Raw genomic sequence first — 27,582 nt, 5'->3', positions numbered from 1 at the left:
GATTACAACAAGGGAGAGGGAGGTCTTGTCTTCTAAGTTTGCTTTCACTCAGGACACCACAGTTGTCTCATACATGCAAAAGAAGAACAAGAATGTCATCCTCATGAGCACATTACATAAGGCTGCAGAGCTGAGCACTCGGGAAGACAGAAAACCAGCCATTATCCTTGACTACAATGCCAACAAAGGAGGAGTGGACAACCTTGACAAAGTAACAGGCACGTACAGCTGCCAGAGGAGAACCGCCCGCTGGCCTCTCATGATATTCCACAATATCATTGACATATCAACCTACAATGCCTTTGTCATATGGAGTGAGCTGAACCCTACCTGAAGGGCAAGCAAGAGGAACTGGAGGAGGTTCTTTTTAGAGGAGCTTGGAAAGGCCCTTATGACTCCTTACATGCAAAAGCGACAACACCTTCCCCACACAGCAGCTTCAGCAGCATTGGTAAGGGCAGTGCAGCAATCTGAGCCTGTCCCTGACCAAGAAGCCAACACAAGGGGACAGAAGAGAAGGAGATGCAACTTCTGCCCTGCAAAGGACTGCAAAACATGCTGCAAATGTGGGAAACACATGTGCAAGTTCCACACACGTAAAGTCTCCTACCACTGCTTTGAATGCAGACTAGTTCATTATAAGCATTTTATTATGTAATGTTTTGTGTTAAGTGGTAAATGTTGAATTAATATTGATAATTAGTTTCTTATGATATAACAGTGAGGACAGCGTTTAATGGTTGCAATGATTAAATGTGGTTATATTAATAATTCTAACAGTTCCAGAATGTTCATACCATTTTCAAATTCAATAAAATATATTTAAATCATTATGGCTTTTATGTTTTTGTGTCTTATGTAAAACAGGACATGATAATGTGTAATAGTAGATGTTTTTCTACAAAAACGAATGTTGTAAAACTTAAAAAATACACTCCCTGCTCTCTGAATCATTTATTAAGGATGAATCATACATATATTACTGAGGCATAGGCTATTTAGACATTCTAAATAGATCTGTAGTTTGGTATGGACACTTACTATGAGGGAATTCTTGGTCCGGGTCAATCCGCAGCACCCGGAGCTCCCCGCCCATCGACGGCAAGCGGGCGGGGAGCTCCGAGCGCTGCAGCACGGGGCGAAGAGTTTGGCCGGGCGCCGCTGGACTGCACACACTACGTTACACACACTTCCATTAAAATATTGAGCCACTGTTTTTGTAATATAATCAATGCCAACAACTCACCGCTAGTGTTGGAATGTCCTCCTCTGAGACGTCCATCTTCTTTGGCAGCCAGCAGCGAAAAGGACAGTTTGACAGTTGCAACTTGAAACATTTGAAATAGCTCAACCGTGATTGGTCAAGGCAGTCCACTGTACTCGCTTTACCGAGTCTCAGGAGGGTACACGTTTCATATTTGCGTTTATTTGGAAAGCAATAATTTGATTTCAAGTCCATTTTCAGATGACTTATTCATACATTTCTAGCCCACCTTCTCAATTCCAATTTTAGTTCAGGATCTTGAGATTATACTCCTGTTGCATGGGAGGTGAATTGGAGAGTGTTAGGATCCCTGTCTGCTCCGAGTTTGTGCTCCTCTGTTTTTCCCCCTGTCTGTTTTGTTATTGTGGGCCATGTGCTTTTGTGTTGTTTTTGTGTCAGCCTACAGTTTCCACCCCCGTGTTACCAAGGATTATCCATATGACAGCTATGTGTGCTCTAAACTTGAGTTCAATAAAGATGTAGTTGGAGTACCTGAGACCATAGAAACACTTGTGCTTGTGTGTCCAGATCCGGCCATGAAAGGTGAGGCTTCTATCTTTGTTTACTCCCCGCCTCCCGGTCATTAGTCCCACCCCCTGAGAACCCGGTAGGTTACCAGAAAGTCTCATCAGATTCTCCTGATTGGCTGGCAACACATTGACACCTGACCAGCCAATAGATAAGGACACGAGAGGTTCAAGGGCAACTCGAACTGTTGTACTTTTCCAAACTATGAATACAAATGCAAAAGTACTGTTTTATACACATTTAAAAAACACAAATTAGCAGGGTGCTACACATTAAATATTTAAAATTGTAGAAACTGAATTCTCAAAAAACATATTTTGCCACGCTCAACAACACACTCATGTGTGGGCTGATCCATTGTCATACTACATATGTGTGTGTTAAAAGGATACAGAAATGACACAAAAGTGCCCTTGACACAGCAGATGTGTGATGTATATTAATTCAGATTATTGTTGTTCTGCTGGATGGCACCATCCCTGAACATGTTCCAGTCTGTATTCCAAACAGTCCTGTAGAGCAGATATACTGTATAGTTTCATCTAGCGGTTGGGAGTGAGGCTGAGGGACAAAAGGGTGTGCTAGCTAGCTAGCTAATTTTGTGGTCTGATTAACAGTAAATTCATTAAATGTAGTCCCCCATGTTTCTATTACTAATTTCAATAATAATAATACTTTTCATTTGTATAGTACTTTCAAAAGGTACCCAAAGACACTTTACATGATAAAAACAGAAACAATAGAAGTTTTACAACATGGAGCGCCTGGGCATCATTCACCGCTCCAACAGCCCGTGGGCTTCACCCCTGCACATTTCACCAAAGCCTGGTGGCGGGTGGCACCCGTGCGGTGATATCGTCGGCTCAACGAGGCAACAATCCCGGACCGCTATCCAGTTTCGCACATTCAGGACTTTTCTGCCCTCCTGTCAGGTAGCGTGATGTTTTCTAAGGTGGACCTTGTCTGGGGTTACCATCAAGTGCCCGTTCACCCTCTGGACATTCCCAAGACAGCGCTGATCTCTCCTTTCGGCCTGTTTGAGTTTTAGAGGATGCCGTTTGGCCTCAAAAATGCAGCGCAGACTTTCCAGCACCTTATGGGCACTGTGCTTAGGGACCTGCTTTTCTTGTTTGTCTACCTGGACGACATCCTGGTTGTCAGGATATGTCTCACCTCCGGACTCTGTTTGATCGACTCAACCAGCATGGGTTGATCGTCAACCCGGCTAAGTGCCAGTTTAGGTTGACCACCATCGACTTTCTTGGACACCGCATCATAAGGACGGGGCGGTCCCCCTTCCGTCGAAGGTGGACGCGGTGACCAACTTTCAACGCCCGCTCACGGTGAGGGCCCTGCAGGAGTTTTTAGGCATGGTGAACTTTTATCATCGCTTTATCCCCCGGGCAGCGCGGTTTATGCGGCCCCTTTTCGAAGCCCTGAAAGGCAAGGCTGTTAAACAGGCTGTTGACTGGACCGAGGAGAGGAACCAAGCATTTGTGGATGCCAAGACAGCTCTGGCAAATGCAACAATGCTGGCACATCCATCACCCAAGGCTCCGATCGCCATCACCACGGATACTTCAGACTACGCGGTTGGCGCAGTGTACGAGCAGTGGGTGAAAGGGGCATGGCAGCCACTCGCTTTTTTCAATCGACAGTTGCGTCCTAAATTCACAAGCCATTGACATTCGCTATGAGTACGAGGGCCGAACCATGGTCTGCACGCAGGCAGCGCCTGCTCTCCTTCATCTCGGAATTTACCACAGACATGGTGGGCAAGCAAAACCTGGACGCAGACTGTTTGTCCAGAGCCATCATTGTGCCTGTTCACTTGGGACTGGATTATGCAAGGATTGCTGAGGATCAAGTTTCAGACCCAGACGTTCAGGCATTGAGGACGGCAACAATGGGAATGCAGTTGGAGGTTTCTTTAGGTGAAACAGTCACCACGTTCCTGTGCGACGTCTCCACAGGTCAGCCACGGCCGGTCATTCCCATCAGATGGAGACGGCAGGTTTTTGACGCTATTCATGGTCTGTCACACCTCGGCAAGAGGGCGTCTCAGAGGTTGGTGGCAGCTAAGTTTGTCTGGCACGGGCTTAAGAAGGATGTGCGAAAGTGGGTCGGGACTTGCGTGGTGTGCCAACGCTCCAAGGTGCACCGCCACATAAAGGCCCCATTGGCACAGTTCTCGGTTCCAGAAAGGAGGTTTTGATCATGTTAATGTGGACCTGGTTGGACCTTTTCCTCCGTCCCGTTTCACACATCCTCACCATGGCAGACCGAACCACTCGTTGGCCGGAGGTCGTCCCACTGTCATCAACGACATCGGATGAGGTGGCTCGGGCGTTCATTGTGACTTGGCTCGCCAGGTTTGGTGCCCCAGCTGATGTTTCCTCGGACCGAGGCCCACAGTTTAGTCGGAGCTCTGAAACGCAGTGGCAGAAAGCCTAGGGCTGAAGCTCCACCGGACTACTGCCGATCACCCACAGGCTAATGGGTTGTGTGAGCGGTTCCATCGCTCAATGAAAGCTGCTCTCCGGGCCAGCCTCAAGGACGGTGGCTGGGTAGACAGGCTCCCGTGGGTCGTATTGGGGCTCAGGACAGCCCCCAATGAGGACCTTCAAACTTCATCCACCAAGTTGGTTTATGGTCCAGCCGCTGCAGGTCCCTGGGGAGGTCATCCCCAAGGTCACAGACCTGAATTCTGGGGGGGCATATGTAGTGGACTCTTTGAAAACACTTGAGGACATAATTCATAATTCACTAGGGGAGTGGCATAACCATGGGACCATGACGTCATGTTGGGTTTAAAGGAGGTGATGGCAGTGTTCGGGATGGAATGTTTGTGAGAGTTGAAATAAACGACAACAGAGGTGAGCAGCCAAAAAGAGACAATTGTCGACTCGGTTAATCCCTGCGCTTCTACAATATGATCATTGTTTGGCTACATTACAATATTTTATCAATTAGCCAGTTAACGCCCATTTCTATAATGCCAGTTTGGGCCCAGATTTGGCAGCCATCAACGGGCCGGAACCTGTTTCAGTGCTGGCTGTCGATTAACCCGGCTTCATGTCTCAGCCAGTTAAGGCCCATTTCTATAATGCCAGATTCGGCCCAGATTTGGCAGCCATCAATGGGCCAGAACCTGTTTCAGTGCTGGCTGCCGATAAACCCAGCTGCCAAGTCTCAGCCAGAATAGGCCGTGTCTGTAACAGCTAAATCTGGGCCAGATTTGGCAAAAATGAAATGGGCCAAAGCTGGCTCACATTTTGCCGCATCGAGCCGGAACACAGCCGAGTCAGCCGACACTCAGCCGCAATACAGCTGAGTCCGCTTTCTACCTGGGATCCAACCAGGGTCCAACAACTATCAGGCTTTGCTCAATAGACTCTTATACAATTGTTTCAAATTGTCTTCATTTTCAGGCTGGTTTAGTGGATTTGGAGCTAGTCATGGTTATACATGGTGTAATAGTGATACTCGTTATCCGGAGAGGTTGGAAGGAGGTACATCTCTAAACCTGTGGAGCTAACATTAGCAGAGTACATTAGCACATCGTACTAGTGTAAGCTCTTCTATGCTACACAAAGTATTGAAGGTACACTGAATGTCTACACATGCTTTTTGTGATTGCAACAGTGAATAAAGATCTACCCGGCTTTACAGGAAGTGTTGTTCCTTCATTTCATTGTCTACTGTCTCGATAGGTGACGTGATGGTTCTCTTTTACATTGTGATCTGTAGACTTTAGCTTCCGTTTGCTTCTCATCGAAATTGCTTTTACATTTTTCCACTCGATGATAGGGCTCCGTGGTAACTCTGACAGCTTGACTGAGTAGTAGCAGAGGGCGGGCTTAGCTAATAATTAGGCTATTAAAATGTATCTTAGTGGAAAGGTCTTTCTGATCGTTACGGCACCTAGTTATTTAAGACTGGATGCTGCTGTTTTCTCTCCCCTGGTTGACCCTCCACTCTGCTGCAGTTTTGCTCCTCTCTTATTTGATTAAGTTATGCTTTGTTTTGCTACTGGACCTTTTCCACACCAATGTTTTTCACTCAGTTCTAGCATACACTGACTTTACTGATATCAACACCCCGTACTTTAATCACTGAAGTTACCCTTTTTGCTTAACTTGGTTTAATTTGTTAAATCAACTTTGCACAAACAGCTGATACACTGCTAGTTGCTGGAGTGTTTACCCTGTGTGATCTCTAACGAGCAAAACAGGCACAGCAGCATGCATTCAGAAAGAAACTGTACACTACAAACAGCATACTAAAGTAAGCCTACATTGAACAGTACAGTAAACACTAGCCAGCTCTACGAGGAGTTTAGTTATAGATCAAGAGGAAATCATCACTCCTATCAGCCACGTTGAAGCTCTGGTCTTCTGGTTTTCTTTTAAGCAACAGAGTAACTGTCCTTAAGTCCTCTTCTGCGGTCCAGTCATCAGCTGACATCACCACCAGACCTTTAACATTTCCTGCCCCGTAGAACAGCTCATCACAGAGAATACCTGGGATGTGTGGAAATATGAGAAGATAATCTACATCTTAGGCAAAGTTTTCTTTTAGGAAAAAATATTGTTGATGCTTTTCTGTGCTGCATTATTTTTGTTTGTCCAGGGTCATTAATATAGACAGTGCAAGGCAAGTTTATTTGTATCGCACATTTCAACAACAAGGCAATTCAAAGTGCTTCACATAAAACCATTAAAAGCATCAAAACATTCATTGAAACATTAAAAACAGTCATTACAACACTAAAAAGCAGTGTAAGAAATAAAATACAGTAGTAAAATGCAGGAAATTGATTAATATCCTTGAATCTGGTTCAATTAAAGGCAGCAGCAAACAGAAAAGTCTTCAATCTTGATTTAAAGGAGCTGAGGGTCTCAGCAGACCTGCAGCTTTCTGGGACTTTGTTCCAGATATGTGGAGCAGAAAAACTGAACGCTGATTCTCCATGTCTAGTTCTGTCTCTGGGAACAGAAAGTAGACCAGTCCCAAACAACCTAAGGGGTTGGGATGGTTCATAAGGTAGCAGTGCAGTTGCACTGGGTCCTGTGGTGTGGGGGGTGGGGCTCATAGAGAGAACAGACCATCCTATTGTGTTGCGATCGGGTGCTCTGGCAAAGATGGAAAAGCTTGATGCAGATTGGTTGGGAAAGATGGAGAATTTTGGAAAAGGGCCATGGCAATTGGCTGTCAATTCTGGAGAAAGATGGAAATGCGAAGCTGTGATTCGTTGTCGGTACACAGTCCCTCTGTCCCAGAGTACAGAGTCAGCTGCTAGCGAGTAAATGAGTAAATTGGTACAACTTTTGAATTCGAAGAGAAACCCACAATTATTTGTCTCTCAAACAAACCCAACGCTTTAATGGTTTTCCCTTTTTAATTTTTTTTGTTTTAGTAAAATGGTCAGTGGTGATTACAAAATGATATAGTTATTCTATATAAACTATAAATAAACAAGATGAAACTCAAGAGATACAACCATTCAATTCGGGTTTTATTTATCATTTGCTTTGGTATTTTTTTGTCATATTTAGATATGCAATGATAATTACTGGGTAAAAGACAAACAAAGACATCAGCTCACCTCTTCCTGTTAGTAGAAGAAGAGGAGCTGAGCTACAGGCCTGGTTTCAGTATCCATGTCTCTGGACCAGTCCCAATGGAACAACACTGCACTGCTACTGAAGATGGACAGTGCAGCAGCACCAAAATGATATTCCATTTTGCCCTTATTTGGTCTATTCGTACAAGCACCTTCACGGTAATGTGTTAACACCAATCCATACAGGTGGAAGTGAGCTGCCAGTAGAACGGATGCTGTATTGCAAACAAAGCTTCAGTAAATCAGCTCTCCGCTTTACATCTGTGTGGTGGCAGTTACGTCTAATGTAGCTCTGGCTGAGCCTTGCAGCTTTTGCTCGGTGGTAGTTTATGGCTGTTGGTGTCGACAGAACTGTGGTCTGTTTGTTAAATAAAACATGCTGCTCAGGAGGGAACTCGTTAGTGCCAGCTTCTCACACACACACACATACGAAGACTATGCCTCAGATATATGTATGAACACAGACACATTCACATCAGATTAGTGCCGTGGGAATTGTTGAGTTGACTATTAGTATGAAAACCAGCGTTGAGAGCTGAATAAAACTCTGCCTGAGGTTAAAGTTCCGGGTTTATCCATGTGTTATGTCATCTGAATGTGAACATAAGCAGGACATTCCTATGTGCAAAGCTTAGTCTGAACAACTTCCTATGGGCCTGAATTAGCATAGGACATTACATGAATACATTAAACTTAAAGCATTGAGAATGCCCAAGATCAGATCTTCCACTATACTGGTCACCTTCAATGCTAATCCTCTTACAATTCAAATAGAAGGGATTTAAAAGGGCTCAATACGATATTCGGAGCATTGTTATTGCCACCGCACAGCTCTCAACATGAGCCAACGGCTCGCAGCTAACGGTGCTGACAGTGCTAGCAGTGCAAACTACAGCATAAGTTCTAAAAGGGTTTACCTGAGGGAACCGCAAGGTGTGCGCCACGCTTCTGTGACGACGCCGTCAGTTTGGACCTCAAGTCTAAGGAATGTGTCAGCTATGTGCCATTTTTAAATTCCTACCAGTTTCTCAACTTTAGGAGCTCAAACATATTTGTAACAACCTCCAGGAGCTCCAGAATAAAGTCAGCTCAGCCTTATTTAGCATGCAAATCTAAATATGATCTGCACACGTTACCACTTTGTGTGCGAATGACATGACTTCTACACCATTTAAATTCCAGCTTCAAACACATGACATTTGCCCAAAATTGAATTGTCAGCTTGGACGTCAAGAAACACAGAGTGCCATATATCCCGACAGAATAACAAACGTTGTACGGATGAGCTGTGTGGGAAAATGTGCTTGTCTAGGATGTCTGACTCCAAATGTAGAAAACAGTTGCCACATGCTGCTGACACACTTTTCTCCCCATGCAGCCAGAGAGGTGCTCTGCTCATGAATGGCAATTCACAAACGGACAAAGAATGGTGGTGTTTGAATCTGTACAATACTTGGCTTCAGTGTTTCACAATAGCAAAAGCAATAAAAAAACGTACAAGTATAGGAAGAGACTTCTTTACGGGAGCACCTTGACTAAACACTGTATGACAGTATATCAGCACAGAGCTAAGACATGCATAAGGCAACTCAGAGAGGTGTGTGTGGACAATGCAGGCACCCTCCTGCCTTCCTTCCGCATGAACTGAGTGACATTATTCATGCTCACATCACACGTTTCCCCAACTTGAACCACCAGTGCAGAGGCCGTTGAAAACAGAACGGGCTGAATGCTTGACCTGTGGTGTTGCTGCTTGCAGTCTTGCAGAACTTCTCACACAAACTACTTCACACTCAATACTGCACTTCTTTGGGTTCTCAGTGAAACACCTGCCATGACATAGTTACATCATGCACCCAAGTTGTGGTTACTCGTGGTCAGAAACACTGGTGAAATAGACCTGCAGTCTGGTTCATTGGAAAAACATACCAGGGGCAGACTTTACTGTTGGCAACGTGGGCAAGTTTGGCCTTCAGGACTAAGTATAAAGGGCCCCAAACAGATATAGATTCATTTATTATCTAAATATTAAAAATATTGACTTGTGTTATGTAACTTACAAAAGGCCCACAGCACTTAAAAAATATGAAACTCAGCTGTAGCCTACTACTTACTGAGTACTTCTAGGGAAACATTGTAGTACTACATGAACCTGATTAAGAGATCTTAATGGTTAGATTTAGATTTTACTCACAAAGTACAACAATTAAAATACAATGTCTAATAATTAATTAAACTATCCAGCATCAAATTAGAATTAAAAGCTCTTTCAGTGCATTGGGCTGACAATGCCTCTTTTTCTTCACGTGAAGTAAAGTAAGAATGCAGGACTTTTAATGTAAGGTTTTAATATTTTTTACTATTAATAGGTAATAATTTTATTTCAGAAAATAAACCACTTATTCCCAGTGAGAGAAAGGGGGAAATACAGGAGGACATTTCTAAATTAGCAAATTCCTCGCTTGCTTTGCCATAACCAGCGCGGTTATAAAGTAGAGCAATGACTTAATTAGCAGGGGTATTTATCTGGCATTAACATTGGCAAGTGTGATAAGTTAAGACTGACACCGGGGAAATACAGTCTTACTCACGGGAGAAAAACACAACCAAGTCCCGGCTTACTCACTGTCACACTGTTTATTCCAAGTCTATTTATACTGAATGTTCCGCGTGTCCGAAGTGCACCAAATCAACAAAGCACACCCGTTTGGTCCCCAGCAATACACCCACCAAGCGTGAGGTAGATCAGATGAGCAGTTTGCAAGAACATATGCATATGCAAGAACACACAAACACACACAGACCGACATAAAGAGGTTCCCTGCTCTAGTTAGATGAAAAGTCCTTAATTATCTGACAGTGATGGTGGACTTTTCAGCATCACACATTTATTTGAGTTTTCAAAGTGCGCTGGTGTTGACATTTTACAGTATATCTGCACAGGCAACCAAAGTTTCAAACAAAAAAGAACAAATGCAAGAACAATATTGCTAAACTAAGGCGTTATCCTCCTGCAGTCAGCAAACTGCCACTGTCAAAACCCTTCTTAATTAAATTTGACAAAACTTCAGCGTTCAAGTCGTTAACAAAGGACTCCACTGCCATTGACAAGGAAAAGGAAAGAATGAAAGAAAAAATAAACTATACCAGCAACTCCTTCTAACCCACCTTCCAAATCAGCCCACTTGCTTGAGTCCCATGAGTCCAATTAGCTGCATCATTTATGTCGCATATGTCGCGGGATGATTACACAGCCACTCAGCTGGGCCTCAGTCAGGAAGTGAAGTTCAAGGAAGGGGCCCAGGTTCAAACAACTCAACTTTATAAAGGAGGAATCACAGTGCTGTCAATCTGAATAACTAAATCTTTTTGCATAACTGAAAATGAGGTCTGAAATGTGTCCAACACAGAATGGGGGATATGTATTTATTTGAATAGTTATGAAAAGTTATCATGACAGAGTGGTTATATATGGATATCCTTCACCACATCTGATCTGCAATCTGTACACGCCGTTACTTCACACACTTTGGAAGTAGAATAGGTTTATTTAGCCTTTATCTTCAGCCCGTTGGGGAGCACCGATGTCCGGGTGGGTGCAAGTTTTTAAAAAACCCTGACCTGCCCATCACTGCAGCTCACTCTGCTCCGCCAGTGGCAAATTATGCAGAAATGTGTTACTCAGAGCCTTTTTATTGGGGCATCAATCTTGTGTTTATGCACATATTTTCAAAAAATAGACTTGAAGCTTAAATAAACGCTTCAGTTCAGGTTGGGGTTACGTGAGACACAGCTGAGAGGGAGCCGTGCAGACAGCTGGCTATGAGAGCGTATCTACGGACATGCTGGTACGTCTGTCACCCTCCGGTCTAGACACGCATGGGAATGATTTAATAGTCTTTTTACCGGGTTGCAATATTAGGGCAATATTTGCAGTGGGAAAGGGATTAGCAACAATGATAAGGGGCCAGGGACATAAATAAGGGGGACCGAAGGGCCATTACTACAGGCTCCCATGGTCAGGCTTTGGTTGAATGCAGGTAAACAGGTCTGTGTGGAGAGCAGGCTGAAATGCAAACTCGGAACCCACCGGCTATTGCTTTCTTGGTTTAAAATTAGCCTGCAAACTTGCTTATTTAGTGACTCCATTTGGCAAATGAACAGAACATCCTGTTATCCTACCAACCTGACCATTCACTGTGACTTCCAACAAAGAAATGTTGCAATCCATTTTCTTGAGTATTTAAAGTAAATCTTTGCAAAGCAATTATAAACTCAAATCTCAAAGTTACAACAAGGAACTTTTCACTGTTTATTAACAGTCTCAATTTAATACTGATGCCTCTATATGACCCACATAAACAAGACCATCAAAGAGAATATTGGTTATTTGTGTTTAGCTATTTTTAATGTTTGTCATCTGGTCTGATTCCTTGTGAAAGGATTCACGAACACACGTTTACCAGAAACTCCTTCAGGTCAGATTCCAGAGGGGCCTAAGGATACAACCAGCCCACCGCGGACAGACTCTGATCCGGCTCTGCTGCCACCTTCGACCCCTAGTTGAAACTCTGTGCCGGGCGTCAGTGTCTCTGCTGGGAGCCAACACGACACTGCACTGCTGGAAGCCCAGGTCGTCATTGGTGGGCCCGCTGGAGGGAAGGGAGGAATCGAAGAACCAGAATTGAGCCTGGGCAATTAGAGATTTTCTAAAGGAAGTCTGGTGCTCAGAAACACTAGCACTTTAGTCCACAGGGACCACCAAAATCAACACACAATACAAGTTCCTTGTAGCAGCTTTAAACATGTGCCTTTATGTTTTGAGTAGTGTTTTCACCTTGATTAGCTGTTAATAAAGAGGCACTGTGCGAAGGGGGAAGAGGGTGGCCATATATCTGGTCAGAGCCTCCCTTGCACTGTTGCCACTAGCGTTATACTGATGGTGCATTGGCTGGATGGACTGAGGATAGTTACGTTGGAGTCACAGAGTTCCTTCAACCAGTTGCTGTTGAAGAAATCGTTCTCTTTCGGACAAAAATGCACAGCAGGTAGCAGTCATGGCTGGTGCAAATTCGATCATTCGGTCCTAAAAGTTGTAAAATGCACTAATAGCTCAGTGACTCTAGTGCTCGGAAACCCTACTGCTTTTGTCTACAGGGCTGAAATCAACAAACTGAAAGTTCAGGGCAGTGGCTTTAACGCTGCAGATCTTTGTGTGAACAGCGACCTGGAGAACGTGCTCTGTATTAGTCATGCTGCACCGTCCACTTTAATATGACCTCTCTCTGCCACAGGACACTGCTCCCAAAAAGAGATGTTTCAGTCATTACAGGAGGAGATGGAACCAATAGGTCAGCTTTAATGAACCGTGTTAACTGTGTCAACGCATTAAGTGTGAGATTGGCCCAATCTCACACTTAATGGTCAGCATGCAGGTCGCGAGCAGTCAGCATGACACCGAGCTTCAAACACCACCTATTTTAGAGGAGATGTGGATGAGCAGATATGATGCAGCATCAGGGATTTTAACAATGTCGTGCTACTTCTGTCTCTGATGAGGAACTGTACTTATTCACACAACCACAAGGAGTTTCTCGTTCGAAGAACATTGACATAACATCAAAAAATGCATTTCTTCTTCTTCCTCAGAGTGATGCTGAGGACTTTTGATAAAACCTAATTTGAAAAGTTTCCACCATCAACAGTCCAAGCTGATTGAACTGCGTCACAGTTTGGCCAATTCCCCCTAAAATCCTAAATGTCCCAGACTTCAGTGTCCGTCCTGGGGAGGACGTTTCGAGTGGGTCATAATCCTGCCAGCACATGAATGCATAACGAGGCAGTTTGGGCAGGAGGCGTTGTGCGACAATATAACCAGACACTGTTCGTGTCAGGTGAAATAAACACACTCACACACACACACATTTGACTTTGGGGCAGTCTAGCCCCGCGGAGTGAGCGGCATCGTGCTATTAGTCTTATTTACTTTTAATGTGACAGAGACTGAGAACACCACACAGCAGCCTTTTATCACAGAGCCTTGAGAGATCGAGGATCATGCATCACTCTCCCGCCCTTTCTCCTCTCTCTCTCTCTCTCTGTCTATCTCCTCCGTTGTTTTTCCCTCTATCCATCTATCAATTTTTCTCCTTTCAGAGCTGAGAGGATACATTATCTTAAGTTCACACATGGCACAGAGAAGCTTCCTCTCCCCTCCGTAACCCTCCCCTCTTATCCGTCTCCATTTTCCACCATAATTCACTTAAAGGTGGCATCTCCAAGTCGACAAATGGAAGAGATTTAATTGGAAAGTGTTACGGAGGGGGGGGCTGTTTATTGTCTGCTGTGGCTGCTGGAGGAGGGACATCACCATGATGGAGTTCAAAGGACTGACTTTGCAGAGCAGACTGCAGATGCTTTGGCTGGAGGGAAGCTGCTGCAGAAGACGAGTTACTACGAAATGCAGCGGAGGAGGTGGGAAACATTGTGGTGCGTTCAAGCTACGAACAGTAAAAATTTGTATTTGGCGAAGGTAAACTGCAACGTTATCATGATGTGTTCAAATGTAATCTTGTATAATGTATTTTTTTGGCAGAAACCTTAATAAACGCAGTTATTTGAAGATGTTTAACTTCCTAGCTAGCTCTAAGCAGCTTAGAATACATCATGAAAACTACTAATGCCCCAAATTATGTTTAAACAAAGCAAATATTTAAATAAAAATATAATAATGTATTTCAAAATCATTTTAATTGTGTGTTTTATCACTTTACCACTATATATGACAATAACAAAATAAAAGAGTTACATTTAGAACCCCAAAAATGTTTTATGGATGTTTGGCAAGTAAAACATCTAAGATACTTACCCGAAAGACAAGTGGCTGAAAAAGCCTAAAGTTATTCATCATTTTCTCTCAGCTAAATTATTTATGAAAGCATTTCAAAGTGAGAGGAAATTGATGATCCAAAGCTGTCACACATGCTGGAATATGGAGCCAGAAGAGCTCCAGGCTGTTGAAGAATTGGGGCCCGAAGTCGACACACTCTTTCAACATTTCAAATCGTTGTTATTACCGCCAGGCCCGAGATGAAATCCTTGACATTATGCTTTCTCTCATGTAAATTTGACTTACGTTATCACCATCATCGAGGTGGGACTGTGCCACACTGGTGTGCTGCAGCCTATCTGATAAGTGCTGTCTGTCATCACACCATTGCCAGCATCAGACCGTAATACTGCGATGCGTATTATTACTATGATTATAATAATTTGCCGTTTAGACAAAGTAACAAAGCTAGTTACTAGTTATGAAGCACACACACACACACCGTTGTATCGTCATGCTTGCAGATGAGCTCAGTTTGTCAATTTTGAAAGATTTTGCGCCCAAACATAGCTACCTTCTCGTCACATGATCGAATAGAGAATTGTCATTGGACAATATCAACAGACATATTACCCAGGCGGCAACCTCCGCCTGGGTAATATGTCTAGTGAAGCCAATGCGGATGAGTCTTAAACCTGCATTCTCTCTAATGTCCATCAGGGGGCGACTCCTCTGGTTGTATAGAAGTCTATGATAAAATGAATCTACTTCTCTCTTGATGTATTACCTCAATAAACATTGTAAACATGAGTTTATGGTCTCAATCTCTAGTTTCAAGTCTTCTTCAATACAGCGTGATGTTCATTTAGTAGATTATGGTTCATGTAGAGTTAAATAGACCATAAAGCAGGGTAGGCTTACTGTGATTGACAGGTCACCGCTGCTATGGCGTCTCTAGGTCACTCCTCCGCACTCCAAACATGGTAACTGCTGTTCATTGGTTTTGCCTGGTTTGATATAGGGCAGAAATTGTTCCAATCTTTTACAATTTTCATATTATTTTCTGGCCAATAACGATGTGTTTGAACCCACCTGGCAACACTGCTGAGTAGCTAGAAGGCTACTTGACCAGGTTGGTCAACTACCAAGGCAGCCTGCAGGTTTTCCCAGTGCTCCCCAGTCTTTCCCTCTGTGTGTTTGTGTCTGTGCTGGCATGGTTTTCCTGGCTCTTCTGGATCCCCGGCCCTGCTCGTCATACTCACCAGTCTGCAATGAATTAATCATCGCTCCCAGTATGCACGCCTGCTTCTTATCACTTCATCAGTCTTCAGAATATCCACCTCGGCCAGTCAACCACTCCTTCACAGATTATTTTCTCAACTTCTGTGATAGATACACGTCAGGACAACCACAGTTTCTAACCCTGCTCGCCACGCTTCTACCCCTTTCCATGTTCATACCAATCGCCGTCTCCATTCTTCCACCAGATTCCATTCCCTGCCAAACACCCCTCGTCCAGATCCTCCTCTACAACAAAACTAACCAGACTGTCCATGTCCTGCATTTGGCGCCCCACCTGTTTCCGTAAATCAGCAACCTGGTACGAGAACCATCTGTCACTCAAATAGGTCACTCCCTTCATTTTGCATAACTTTTAAGGTAAAAGGACTTTACACAGCGGGAGTATGAGAAAAAAAAGTACACAAAAACGCAAAATACTCACCTGCGAATATTAAATATCTAGGGATTTTATTGTGAAAAGTGGATTTGGTCTGCAATGCATTTGTCACGGCTGAAAGTAGTAATACATTTTACTTGATTTGTCCTATGGAGTCTCCCTGTTGTTTCATAAATATAAGTGCAACTCAACCCGATTTTCACAACTTCATTAGTTGGTTTTTTTTAAATAATATTCAGTCTAAACATTTTAACACAGACGTCTATGGGGATTGACTCACTTTATTTCTCAGCACCTGAAGTCAGAGAGAGAGAGAGAGAGAGAATACAGATAGTCTTCCTGATTGAACTTCTGCTGAGTTTCAGTACAATATGTGGAGTTGACACTTAAAGAGGTGTAGAGGGACTTCAAAGCCAGTGCTGGGAACAATACTTAAACAGTTATTGCATGCATGTCGTGTCCAACTCGCTGCCACCCAGGCCTGCAGTTGTTTTCAGGTAACTGCTGACCTCAGAGCAGCTTCCTGATGAGCTTCTGTCATGGTCATCCATCTCAACATGATGGCCTGAAAGTTCCACTGCTGCCATGCTTCTGTGAAAGCTCTTCAAACTCTCTTTATATCACTACACATGAACCTCTCAACGATATCATCTATTTCATCTTGTGCATAAGTAGATGTGGCAATGCTTGGTATAAAAGGAGAGCTGATAATAATTACAACAATCACAATTGTCCACTAAATAGACTAAAAAGACTGATATAATGAATCAAACAGGCAAACAAACTGATTCAGGAAAAAGGGATGACCACACATTATTGATATTTCTGTCACTTATGCTATTTTCTAAACATGCTTAGAGTACTCGCATCTAACATTGGGTGTTATCAAATTAATAAGTGAATGCGTTTAAGCATGCTCGATTGAGAATTATATCAATTAGAGCGTGTAAATGAAGAGTGCAGGCGATTTAAGCTGTCACAGCGTGTCAGAGGAAACAAGGAGACACTGAATTTAATTTGTGCCAAATGGCAAATCTGGTCCAGCTTGAGTTATTAGCCCTGCAGGATGTGCACTAACATACATGGTCGCTGAGGTGTTTGTTCTGCCCTCTAATAACTAAAGGAAAAAGGAATGCTGTTACATTAGAACACTTTCTGCATCTTAAGCAGATAATAAAAAAAGTGAAATGGTATAATATCTCCATTTAATGTGTCTTACAATGGCTTTAAATATCTGGGAATCCAGATTTCCTACCAACTGGAAGATCCGGTGAAGATGAATCTGTCTCCTATGGTTAAATTGGATTTACTAAGATGGATGCCACTTCCAATTTCTTGGCTGTTTATTAAAATGAATATACTCCCAAGAATTTTATATCCCTTGCAAATGATACCTAATGACATCCCAAGTAGCTTTTTTTAAAGATCTGCATAGGATTATATCTAAGTTTATCTGGAAAAATAGACATCCTAAAATGAGACTGGAGAAACTTCAACTGCCAGTGGTAAATGGGGGTCTAGCAGTACCAAACATTCAATACTATTATTGGTCTATACAATTGAAAAATGCATCAGAATGGGTGGCACAAGACCCCAAATCAATATGGTTAGACTTTGAATTGCAAGGATGTAACACGTTGTCATTGTCAAGCATACCATTCTTAAATAATGTTAAACAAGCATCAAGCATCAGGGACAACTTTATTTTAAGTAACATCCTAAGCACATGGATAAAGGTAAAGAAGGCATTCTCCATCAATATAAGATACTCTTGTTATGCATCGATTATTAATAACCCCGATTTTACTCCTTCTTGCATGGATCCTGGTTTTATTAAAGAATGGAACACATATGGAATTAAGGTGATAAATGATCTCTATAAATGTGGCACTATGAAATCTTTCAATCAACTTCAGGAAGAGTACGGGCTACCCAAGACTCACTTCTTCTGATTTTTACAAATACGTAGTTTATTAAACTCTGTAGCCCAATATAATGAAGGTCATGAACCAGAGCAGATAGAGACAATCATTCACCAGGTCTGTCAGCTGAAGAACAAAAAAATAAGCTACATTTACCACAAACTGTTCTCTTTAAGTAATACAAGTACTCACAGCTGCAGGCAATCATGGGAACAAGACCTTGAAACTACAATCACTGATCACCAATGGAAAGCAATCATGTTAAATAGCAAAAGAATATGTAGAAATTACAAATCCCAAGAAACTCAGTTTAAGATCATACATAAATTACATAAACTACCCCATAGTGCAGGAGCAAATATGACAAGGACTGCTCCGGAGTATGCGTAAGGTGCAAGCAGCATGTAGGCACCGACGTGCACTTAATGTGGTTCTGCCCGGTAATTCATACATTTTGGGTTGAAATTGGCAACCAAATATCCTCCATAAGACAGTGTCCTATTGAGCTCCATCCTCTACAATGCATTCTAGGCCTAGACGCTGCCTCACCTGTATTAAACAGAAAAGAACTCTCAGTCTTCTATGGTACTGTGCACGGTTATCAATCTTACAGCACTGGCTAGATGATACAAAACCATCTGTTTCAAGTTGGCTCTATAATGTTCTACAATTAATCCCACTGGAAAGGCTCACACATGTTCTCCAAGGAGACATAGATGGGTTATTCTCTGTTTGGAACCCTGTTATGGATTTTATTGGAGAGGAATATGCCAAAATCATACTAAGAGGTTTTGCAACCGTGGGATCCAAGTGACTCAGTAAAGGAAGAAAGTCCACAATATTTTGTTTGTCACTGAGTGAGACTGTATGGTCTGTATGGTTGGCCGCCATGTTGTATGTAATTCATGTTATATGTATTTATGTACTTCAAACATGTAACAAATGGGTAAAAAAAAGAATACTAAATAAAATGAACCATAAATAAAGCAAACTGTCAATGAACAAATTCTCGTTCTCAATAACAACCATCCGTAAAAATCAAAACAAGCTCGGCCGATAGATTAAACTATAATCGAGCCGTTTAATCTACATTATTGCACAGAGGAAATATTGATATTGAACAGTTTCATTGATGTTGCACACAAGTGAATAGTTTCTACTGAAACATGTTGATTGTTGTGTGACAGCAGCAGGAAGGTAGGAGCTCCGGTTTCTCTCCTTCACACCACGAGTGAAGCAGCCTCTCACAGAAGAAGCTCTTTATAACTTCTTCATGCAAGTGAGATTTAGATTTCATGGGGTCATGTTTTAGTTGCTCTTTTTGTAGTCCTTCGTTGTAGTTTCTCCATGGCAGACCTCCGTCAGTGACATCCACCGTCGCGTCATACTTACGTAGCTTAGTGAAAGTCTAGTCTCATTCTTTAAACACCACGGTTGTCTTTTCCTAACTCCTCATGAATTCTTCTTCACAGCTTTCCTTGACCCCATGACATTTTCCATAGAGATCAAGGAAAAGTGGTTAGGAATAGACGTTAGGTCATTTTTAGACTTTTCGACCGCAACTGAAGACTCAGAAAATCCAGAAATGAGAAAGGTAGATATTTCAGCTGTCAAAAGGAGTTTGTTCAAGCTGTGTTTGCTCTCCTCCTGCAGGTACAAGTAATTGGTAGGCGGGGCCGTCCACTTGGGCTGACTGGGATCACCTGGGCCCAATGCTCCCAGTCAGTACATAAGCTGCCGCCTGATTCCTCTCTGACACTCTCTCCATGTGCTTTGTTTGCTTCCACCATCAGTTTTTCCTCACCAGCACCCACTTACAATACTTCCTAACCGTCTGCTCACTGACACCACTAACTTTACTGCCATCCACATCTAATCTCTTTTGCAATATAGTGTTTTTGTAAATAAATCAGTTCATTTAACTTCATTTTTCGTTATGTGCTATGACCCTCTGAGCCTATAGATACCTAACCTCTTAAGCCTCCAGCCCTATTTTTAGCCCTCTGCTCGAAAATGATACCCATACTAAGGAGACCACAGTTCTGTAACTACAAGGTCTATTTTAATAATTGTTGATGTTATAATCAGATCACAACACTGGTGAGATTGTTCAGTGGGTAATATTGTGTATATGTTGCTGGTTAATATAGTGCATAAAGATATTACACAGCTCAAATTGGAAATATTCAGGTTCGCCTGAAAAAAAGCACTTTTATTGATATTATGTTTTTGAAATAATGCAGCTGGCTGGCTCAAACTCTCCCAAATCATAGCACAACCGATCAGTAGTTGTAGAAGAAAGGTTGGCTGGGATAAAGTGAAGAATAAGAGGCTTTAGTACAGAGAGGTCACGCAAGGTCGTCATTTTCGAACCAGCTGTTGCAGCTCTTACATTGTACTTTTATATACTATATAACTATATATTTCACTTATTGTTATCACTCATATTATTCAATACATTCAAATACAGCTGTTTAGAATAATTTTGAGAGCAAGGGTCATCTCATAGCCTGTTTCTGGCTGTCATCTATAGGATTTTCTCAGTTGATGTGTGTGTATGGGGCTGTAGCTCAGCCTATCATCGGTCGATTTCAGTCAATGAGGCCACCTTCGAAGCGTCAGAGTCTCAGGAAGGCGGGTGCCGAAGCGGGTGTTGATTGACAGAACTTTCAGCCAGTAAAGTTGCAAGAAGTGCCGCGTATCCCCGAGTGTAAAATTCCATTGGCCGAAGGTCTGACTGCTGGCCCGAGGTGGGTTGACCCTCCTTCTACCGGAAACAGCTCGGCTGTAAACAGGATGCACTTGGCGACCATGACAGTAGCTCTAAACGGATCATTTTCGATGTTTTTGTACTAATATTTCATAAAACCTGTCCAAAAACCAAGGATTTTTTCCGGTGAAGACCACTGCCCTGGTGCCTTTGTCCACTCACAGCCTTGTACTGCTTTCACGGAGAGAAAAACTGAAGGTATTTATGCGTTCTGTGTCGGATGCTATTGCTAAACGATGTGTGGATTAGCCGGCTAGCCGCTGGCTTCGTGGTGCAAAATCGATGTGCAGTTAAATATGATGGCGATTTATGGCCACAAATTTGTCCTTTTATGACACGTTTTCTAGATGCTTATATTAGTAGTCTATAATTGTGTTTGGAGTGTGTAAAAAGTGACTTATATGATAGTGTTGCCCATACGTTGCTGTTTAATCCGGTAAACATGTCCTCGCGGGGTGGAGGAGGATGTTCCTTCATGTAAATATAAGTGTTGTGCATGAGCATGGAGGATTACAATGTGCACATCCTTTACATAAACTTACATTTACACAAGTGGATAAGGAGCCTTTTCTATGCTTTCATTGGTGTAAGTTTGTCTAATTTTAAGAACTTCACTTTAGTTCAGGTGCTGTTGAAGTAAATTAGCATTGGACACACTTTAGAATGTGAATCATTAACCCATGAATTAAAATATACACAATGTGCTCATTTTAGCAGCTGAGGTATTTAAGCTTTCCTTTTTCATTATAGTACGTGTTTGAAATGAATATTTGTTCTACATGATATTTTGAAAATGCGGTTATGCAATTGGTTTTCATTTCAGCCCCTCAGGTAATAAAAGCTTCAACATTTGAACAAAGGATGTAAAGATTTTCTATCTGCTGTCCTTGAGTGCATGTGGCAGAATGTGCTGATGCAGAAGTTGTCCAGGCGAAAGCGGACAGAATGAAATGTAGGAAAAGATTACAAAAACATTTCCGTTGTACAACTGTAACCCCAAAGCTCTTCACAGTAGCGACTGTATTAACAGCTTTGATAAAGAATATAATAGACAGCTTTATTGTGTGGCAGGGGAGGACGTTTCATCTGTTTCCTCTAAGGCACAATTAAAAAGACATCATAGTGTCAAACTAAATATTTTTTAGCACAGTCCTGCCTCATGGTTCTCCAGTATATAAAGCTGATTATCAGTTTACAGTGTCAACCACTCGCTCCTCACACTGCTTTGGAAATGCTGCAACTTTCTGTGCGTGGGATTTAGTTTTTTTTGGGCAACCCACTCTCAATTGATTCAATCTTGCTCACGATCCCAGATAAGGCTTGGCGCCAAGAAACATATAAAAGAAGGAATTACGTCATAGAACTTACCCAAGTGTGTGAACTTTCAGCTCTGCTGACATAGAGATGAACGGTATTGCATCGTCATTCTAACAGTCATTTTATTACCTTGGAATTACCTGTAATCTGCATTGTTAACTCGCTAACGTTTGATGAATTGGTTGATGTATATTTCCTCAGATAGCTGGTATATGTTTTATTTATCTGGATGTGGCAACCCCTCAATAAGAACCGGAGCTTTTCTAAACCGAATCCAGAGACGGACATCGCATCAATAATGCTTCCAAATAATTCCTTCCTAAAAAATAATAATTTTTGTTTCAGTTGGATTATCTGCAGACACACACTTTGACAAGGTTAGGGTACGTCCTTGGGTCCCCAGCGATACACCCACCATGTGTGGTGTGGATCGGACAAACAGCTCTTGAGATGTGAAGGACACACACATACTGACATTCTAGCTTGTCATTAGCAACATAGTAGACCAAAGGAAAATGTGTAGAATGCGGTTCTTACTATTATTCTTTTACACAATGGACCTGTAATGGACTATTGATCTAACGCAGTTAGGAGCCACTATAGAGCCATGTACCTATAACTATCCACTGAAACTACTTCCTCCTTTAAAATGGCAGTTTAATTGGGTTAAACTTCAGTTTGAAATCCTCTGTTGGAAAGTGGGCAAAAAATGTCTAATGTACAAAGAAGTACCACTGAGTTTACCTTAATGAATATATATAATAAATGGATATTGAAATAAACATTTAAAAACAAATTTCATTCCAAAAAGTGTCTCTTTCTAAAATATTAAAGTAATTTATTACCCTACTATCTTGTCAATCTGGACCAATCGCAACAGGCCATCGGGGTGGTGTAATAGTCCTGATTCTACAGTTGTTGTGTGATATTTCATCTAGAATAGAATACCAAAAGTCAAAGAAAGAAATATGTCGATGTGTCTGTAAGAATTGTAAATAAATACCTCAGCTGTAATTAAAGGATTTGGTTTTCCTGTGTTTTTATTCAGGCTTTTGCCCAGTGTTCTATGTTAGCTCTAACTGTTCAGCTTCCTGCTGTGTGGAGTATGTGTACGGTTTAGAAGGTACATTAAGTCAGTGTCTAATGGCATAGTGTCTAAGGAAGGCCGAGCTGAGAACTCCTGCCTGACTTGATCATCTCTGTTGCCTTGAAAGAATCGACCGTTTCTGTTGAGAAGCTTATGAATTGTCAGCGCAGCGCGCCGCTCTCTCTCTCTTGTTTAAAGTTAAACTAGCTCACCCAGTTCTCTCTCCCTGCAATCAATTTAAATAAACAATAATCCAGCCAGATCATCCAATCGAGACGTTATTTACTCAAACGTAATTCAAAAATTTGTTTCCTAAATGAATGGATGTACTGTTCTACACAATCCACAGCCAAAAATAAACATGATCGATACTATGTTTCACCATTTCAGCATTATACCCTCGTGTGCCATCTTGGAAGAAGTAGCCTACAAACTGCCACAGGTAAATATTAAGCTATCAGCATTGAAAATGTTGTAGAAATATTTTAAAAAGACGCACTTTGTTAAGTTTTTTTTAACTTTGTTTTTAACAAAATAAAAATTCTTCTTCATTGTGCCTGTTCAATGGTTTTCAACTTGTGGGTCCACTTTTAGTCCTCAGGTCAATTCTTAGTGGGTCACTAGCAGGTGAGACAACTTGAAAAAAAACAAAAAAAAACCCAAAACACAAAGTTTCAAGTTTGGAAAGAGTGCTTTTATTTTAAAACAGTTTCCTGCTAGAGCGTGAGTAGCAGCGCTACAGCATGTAACTTTACAGATCATGGAGCCTATCCAGCACCATCAGTCACATGACCCCCACTTTGCACTGAATACAAAACGTCAATATGTGTCATGTAAAAGTATTGTCATATACCTATTGCCCAACTTGAACATGATATTCTTGGCTTCATTATTTTTCAGCACTGGAGCTCTGTTCTTTTCATCAAGCCTATTTACATGTTCTGCTTTAAGAGAAGAAGCCTGGATTAGTTGTAACAGCTGTTGCTATTCTTGAGCTCTGTTCATTTTGGTTTTCCTCTTGAGATATAATTGAAGTGGCTGCGTAGTGACTGACAGAATGAGTAGATGGTGTCACGTGAGCGGCTCCTGCCCCGTTTCTAGGCGGGGAAGTAGTTTGCACCTAACACGGTGGTTACCCCGTTGGCTGTCCCACCTGCTGAGGATATGCGTTCCTCCTTGAGGTCTCAGAACAATACCTTCGGCCTTTTATCTCACCCCGTAGCTAAATCGTTAGGATTTCGGAATTAATTGTCTTCTTGAAAGTCTTTTACGGCTAATGCCCTAGGCGCTCTCAATGGGATGTAACCCTAACACCCTGTATGTAATAGTTATGTACATCGTCTATACTTTACTATTGCCTATTGTGAACATTCTCACCATTTATAACTAACACTGCCAAGTCTTCACCCAGGGAACTTACCTTAAGCTCCTCTGCATGTTTCAGTCGTCACATCTTATCGCACCATTAACGGACAAGGGAAGAGGGGTACATTGTTTTAAAGGACCAGAACACTGTTTTGGTTTCAGTCACTTACTAAATGTAAGGCTGTGTTTTTATTTCTGGTTTTCACACAAGATTCACATACAACAATTTCAATTCAATGAAACAGTTACAGTGGCTACAATAACTAATTCTAGCATTCCTCTCTGTCAGCCTTCACTGATTTTGTAATGAGGTATTCTTCTGTCAGCTCTCTGACATTCCCATTCTCTAGTTGGGGTGGGGAGAAGCCCCAATCTCAGTTTTTCTGTTGCTTTTTATGCTGATCTAAGGCTGGCACCTCCTTCATTTCATGTGTCACTCACACATGAGTCCTCCTCTCTCTTAGGCTGACACAGAATGTAACTGGTTTGATCCTGCTAGAACCAGAAGCACTGTCAGGCTCAAGTGACTATTTTAAACAAAGTGTCTAACTCTAAACAGTTTATATGTTAAATCACAGCTATCATAAAATAAAACAATTCACATTATGATGGTTATAAAAAGTGTAAACAAGCTACATGTTGTGATGGTTATACTTTGAAATCAAAAGGGTTACAGGTTATAATAGCTATACTTTTATGCTTTCATACTTTTCTATGATCTTTCTACAATGGAAAGACAAACTTGTGTTTAGTTGGTATGTGTGTGGATCATGTCCAAGTGGAAATTTGGATCCTGAGGATGGACCAGTTGGGGACCACTTGCACAATACCAAATCCCTGCTGCCACTCTTGCCAAATGGGGGGCAGTGACAGTTTTTTTTGGGGTTTTTTTACTCTCAAACTATCTGCATGGAGAGATACCACTCGAGGCAAATGAGAAAATGTGTAATTGAGTGAACTGACAGTTTAAAATAGGAACTGAAATCAGGTTTAGGGTTTGTCGAGGGTTTTGGGTGACGTTAAGCGTAAGGAAGTGGGTTTAGGGTTACAATAAAAAACTCACACGAATAGTACAACAGATGTGAGTGTATGCGTAGCTCTCATTTGTATGGGTGTTCAGGAGTGCACTTGCAGAGCCTCGTGTGTGTACGTCCTTGAAATCTGCCTCTAAAAGATGCTTTTCACGTTCAAGCAAACAGGCCCCTCACATACATTTAAGTCTCTGGGTGACAAGAACGCACACGAACACGCAGCACCTCCCTCAAGGCTTCTTATCAAGCCTGGCGGAAATATCTTTCCCTCCAATAAATCCCCATAAATAGATAAACCAATCTCTATTAAAAGGTCTTGTTAGATGGCGAGAGTCCAGGTGATAAGGCGTCGTCTCAAGGCGTTGTCTTACAGAGGGAGCCTGTTTTTATGATTAGAGGTCATTCACGTTGTCCGTGTGCGGTTGCCAGATCAGGGGAACGGTGCCGCGCATGTTAAGCAGCAGACTGTTTGCTTCCACGGATTATGGTGTTTGCGAGCAGGACTGGGCACCAGCAATGCTTCCAAACTGGGATTCAAGGACAACTGCCAGTGGATCGGTTTTGTTTCGCATCCCTGCTGTGACGAGAAGAACTGCCACCGTACAAGAATCTGAGCCAGAGAGTCGAATCATGTTGCTCTAGCTTTTCGATTCTTTTTTGTGAAAACTTTAATTTGACAATCTGCAAAAGACTGAATTTACACATTCCTGTCAATTTATTCAACTTCCAAGGTTATAGAAAGTATCCTCCGACTTTGTGGGAGGATTTAACTGGCCCCCATGAAGAAAAATGGAACTTTTCATGCATGGATCCACTGATCCAGAATGGGACTTTGATTATGAAACACAGAGGAAAGACGGAACAACATGAATACATGTATAATAAAAGCCACTCCAGACCCACTAACAAATGCTTTGTTTGTTGCCATTGTTAGTTGACTGTGTTGGACGTATAACAAACACTACATGTTAATAAGAAATTTTGATCTCAATCTTAGTGGACTGTGTCGCCATGGTGGAGGTATGTGCTCTTTGACAGCCTCCTACTTGTAAATAAAGTAAATAATACAAATGTTTAGTCTACACCTGCATCAGAATACAAATGTGGCAGAACATTGTGGGATGCATGTTTCATTCAAGCAAAGTTTTGGAGTTCATGAGAAAGTAGCCCAATTTCACAATTGTACATGTCAGTGTCATTAAATCCTCCGCACCATGAACAAATCAAACCTGCTGTTCCTGCAAACACATTGTTTGATACAAACAGGAACAGGGATGAAAAGATGACTGCCTTTGCAGTAGTAAAATAGAATTTTCCAGAAGTGAAATCATTTGTAAATGCATTTTCCCTCCCAACATCAAGACTAAAATGGCATTTTTTTTCTCCACCCAAAATAATTCTTTACCAAAATGGCCTTATCTTAAAACAACAGGTTGCTGTTTTTGTGTTTTGAGGAAAAATGTAGCTTTTGCAAAAGACAAACCCATGGAGGGGTCTGTGTGCCACATCCATCCATCCATTATCTATAACCGCTTCTCAGTGCCGGTTAAATTCCTGCTGTAACGGAAGTTAGAGCATCTTTAGCTGCTGTACTGTAACGTATTAACCCATAGAAAACCCAATATTTGAGCGGTGGAAACAAGAGGGATTTAAATCAAATCCCACGTAGTTGATTGGACCACCTAAAAGTGGGTGGGCTTAGAATATAGTGGATGTCATGATATTATTGGTTGATGCATGCTTATGGAAGCACACAGTTTTACAGAAAGAAAAGATGGTTGGATTTTGAATACGGAAAAATTATTTGTGAATTAGTTGTACGTGTATTTTAAATTTGTGCACAGTATGAATGAGGATGTGATCTTAAAGACTTAAAATAGCATTTTTTTATTTCATCTAGACTTCACGTTAAGAGGATAACCTTTAGTTGCCTCCAACTTTCTCTGTGGTCGGTCATTCTAAATGCCATGGCTAAATATGCTGCAGAGCTGCTGTGTATAATGTTTATGGGCTGCCATTAAACAACGTTCATACTCTATCAGTTGTCTGACAGCACAAACGGAATACTATGAATAATGTGGGAAGTGCTATTGTGTTAAAACACAGTTTGGATGACCACAGAGAGCAGGAGGAGACATATTTCCCGAGAGATCGGAAGGTGATAT

At 41.9% G+C, this 27,582-nt stretch overlaps 1 pseudogene; it reads left to right on the top strand.

Moving 5' to 3' along the window:
* The first annotated feature begins 2,547 nt into the window (after nt 1-2,547).
* The window catches only part of LOC116397835 (uncharacterized), a 48,336-nt pseudogene continuing 23,301 nt past the window's right edge, over nt 2,548-27,582 (top strand).

This window comes from Anarrhichthys ocellatus, unplaced genomic scaffold, assembly GCF_004355925.1.
Source record: "Anarrhichthys ocellatus isolate YVR2014 unplaced genomic scaffold, GSC_Weel_1.0 scaffold73, whole genome shotgun sequence".
In the NCBI taxonomy this organism is placed as follows: domain Eukaryota; kingdom Metazoa; phylum Chordata; class Actinopteri; order Perciformes; family Anarhichadidae; genus Anarrhichthys; species Anarrhichthys ocellatus.
This window is presented reverse-complemented; position numbering and strand designations above follow the sequence as displayed.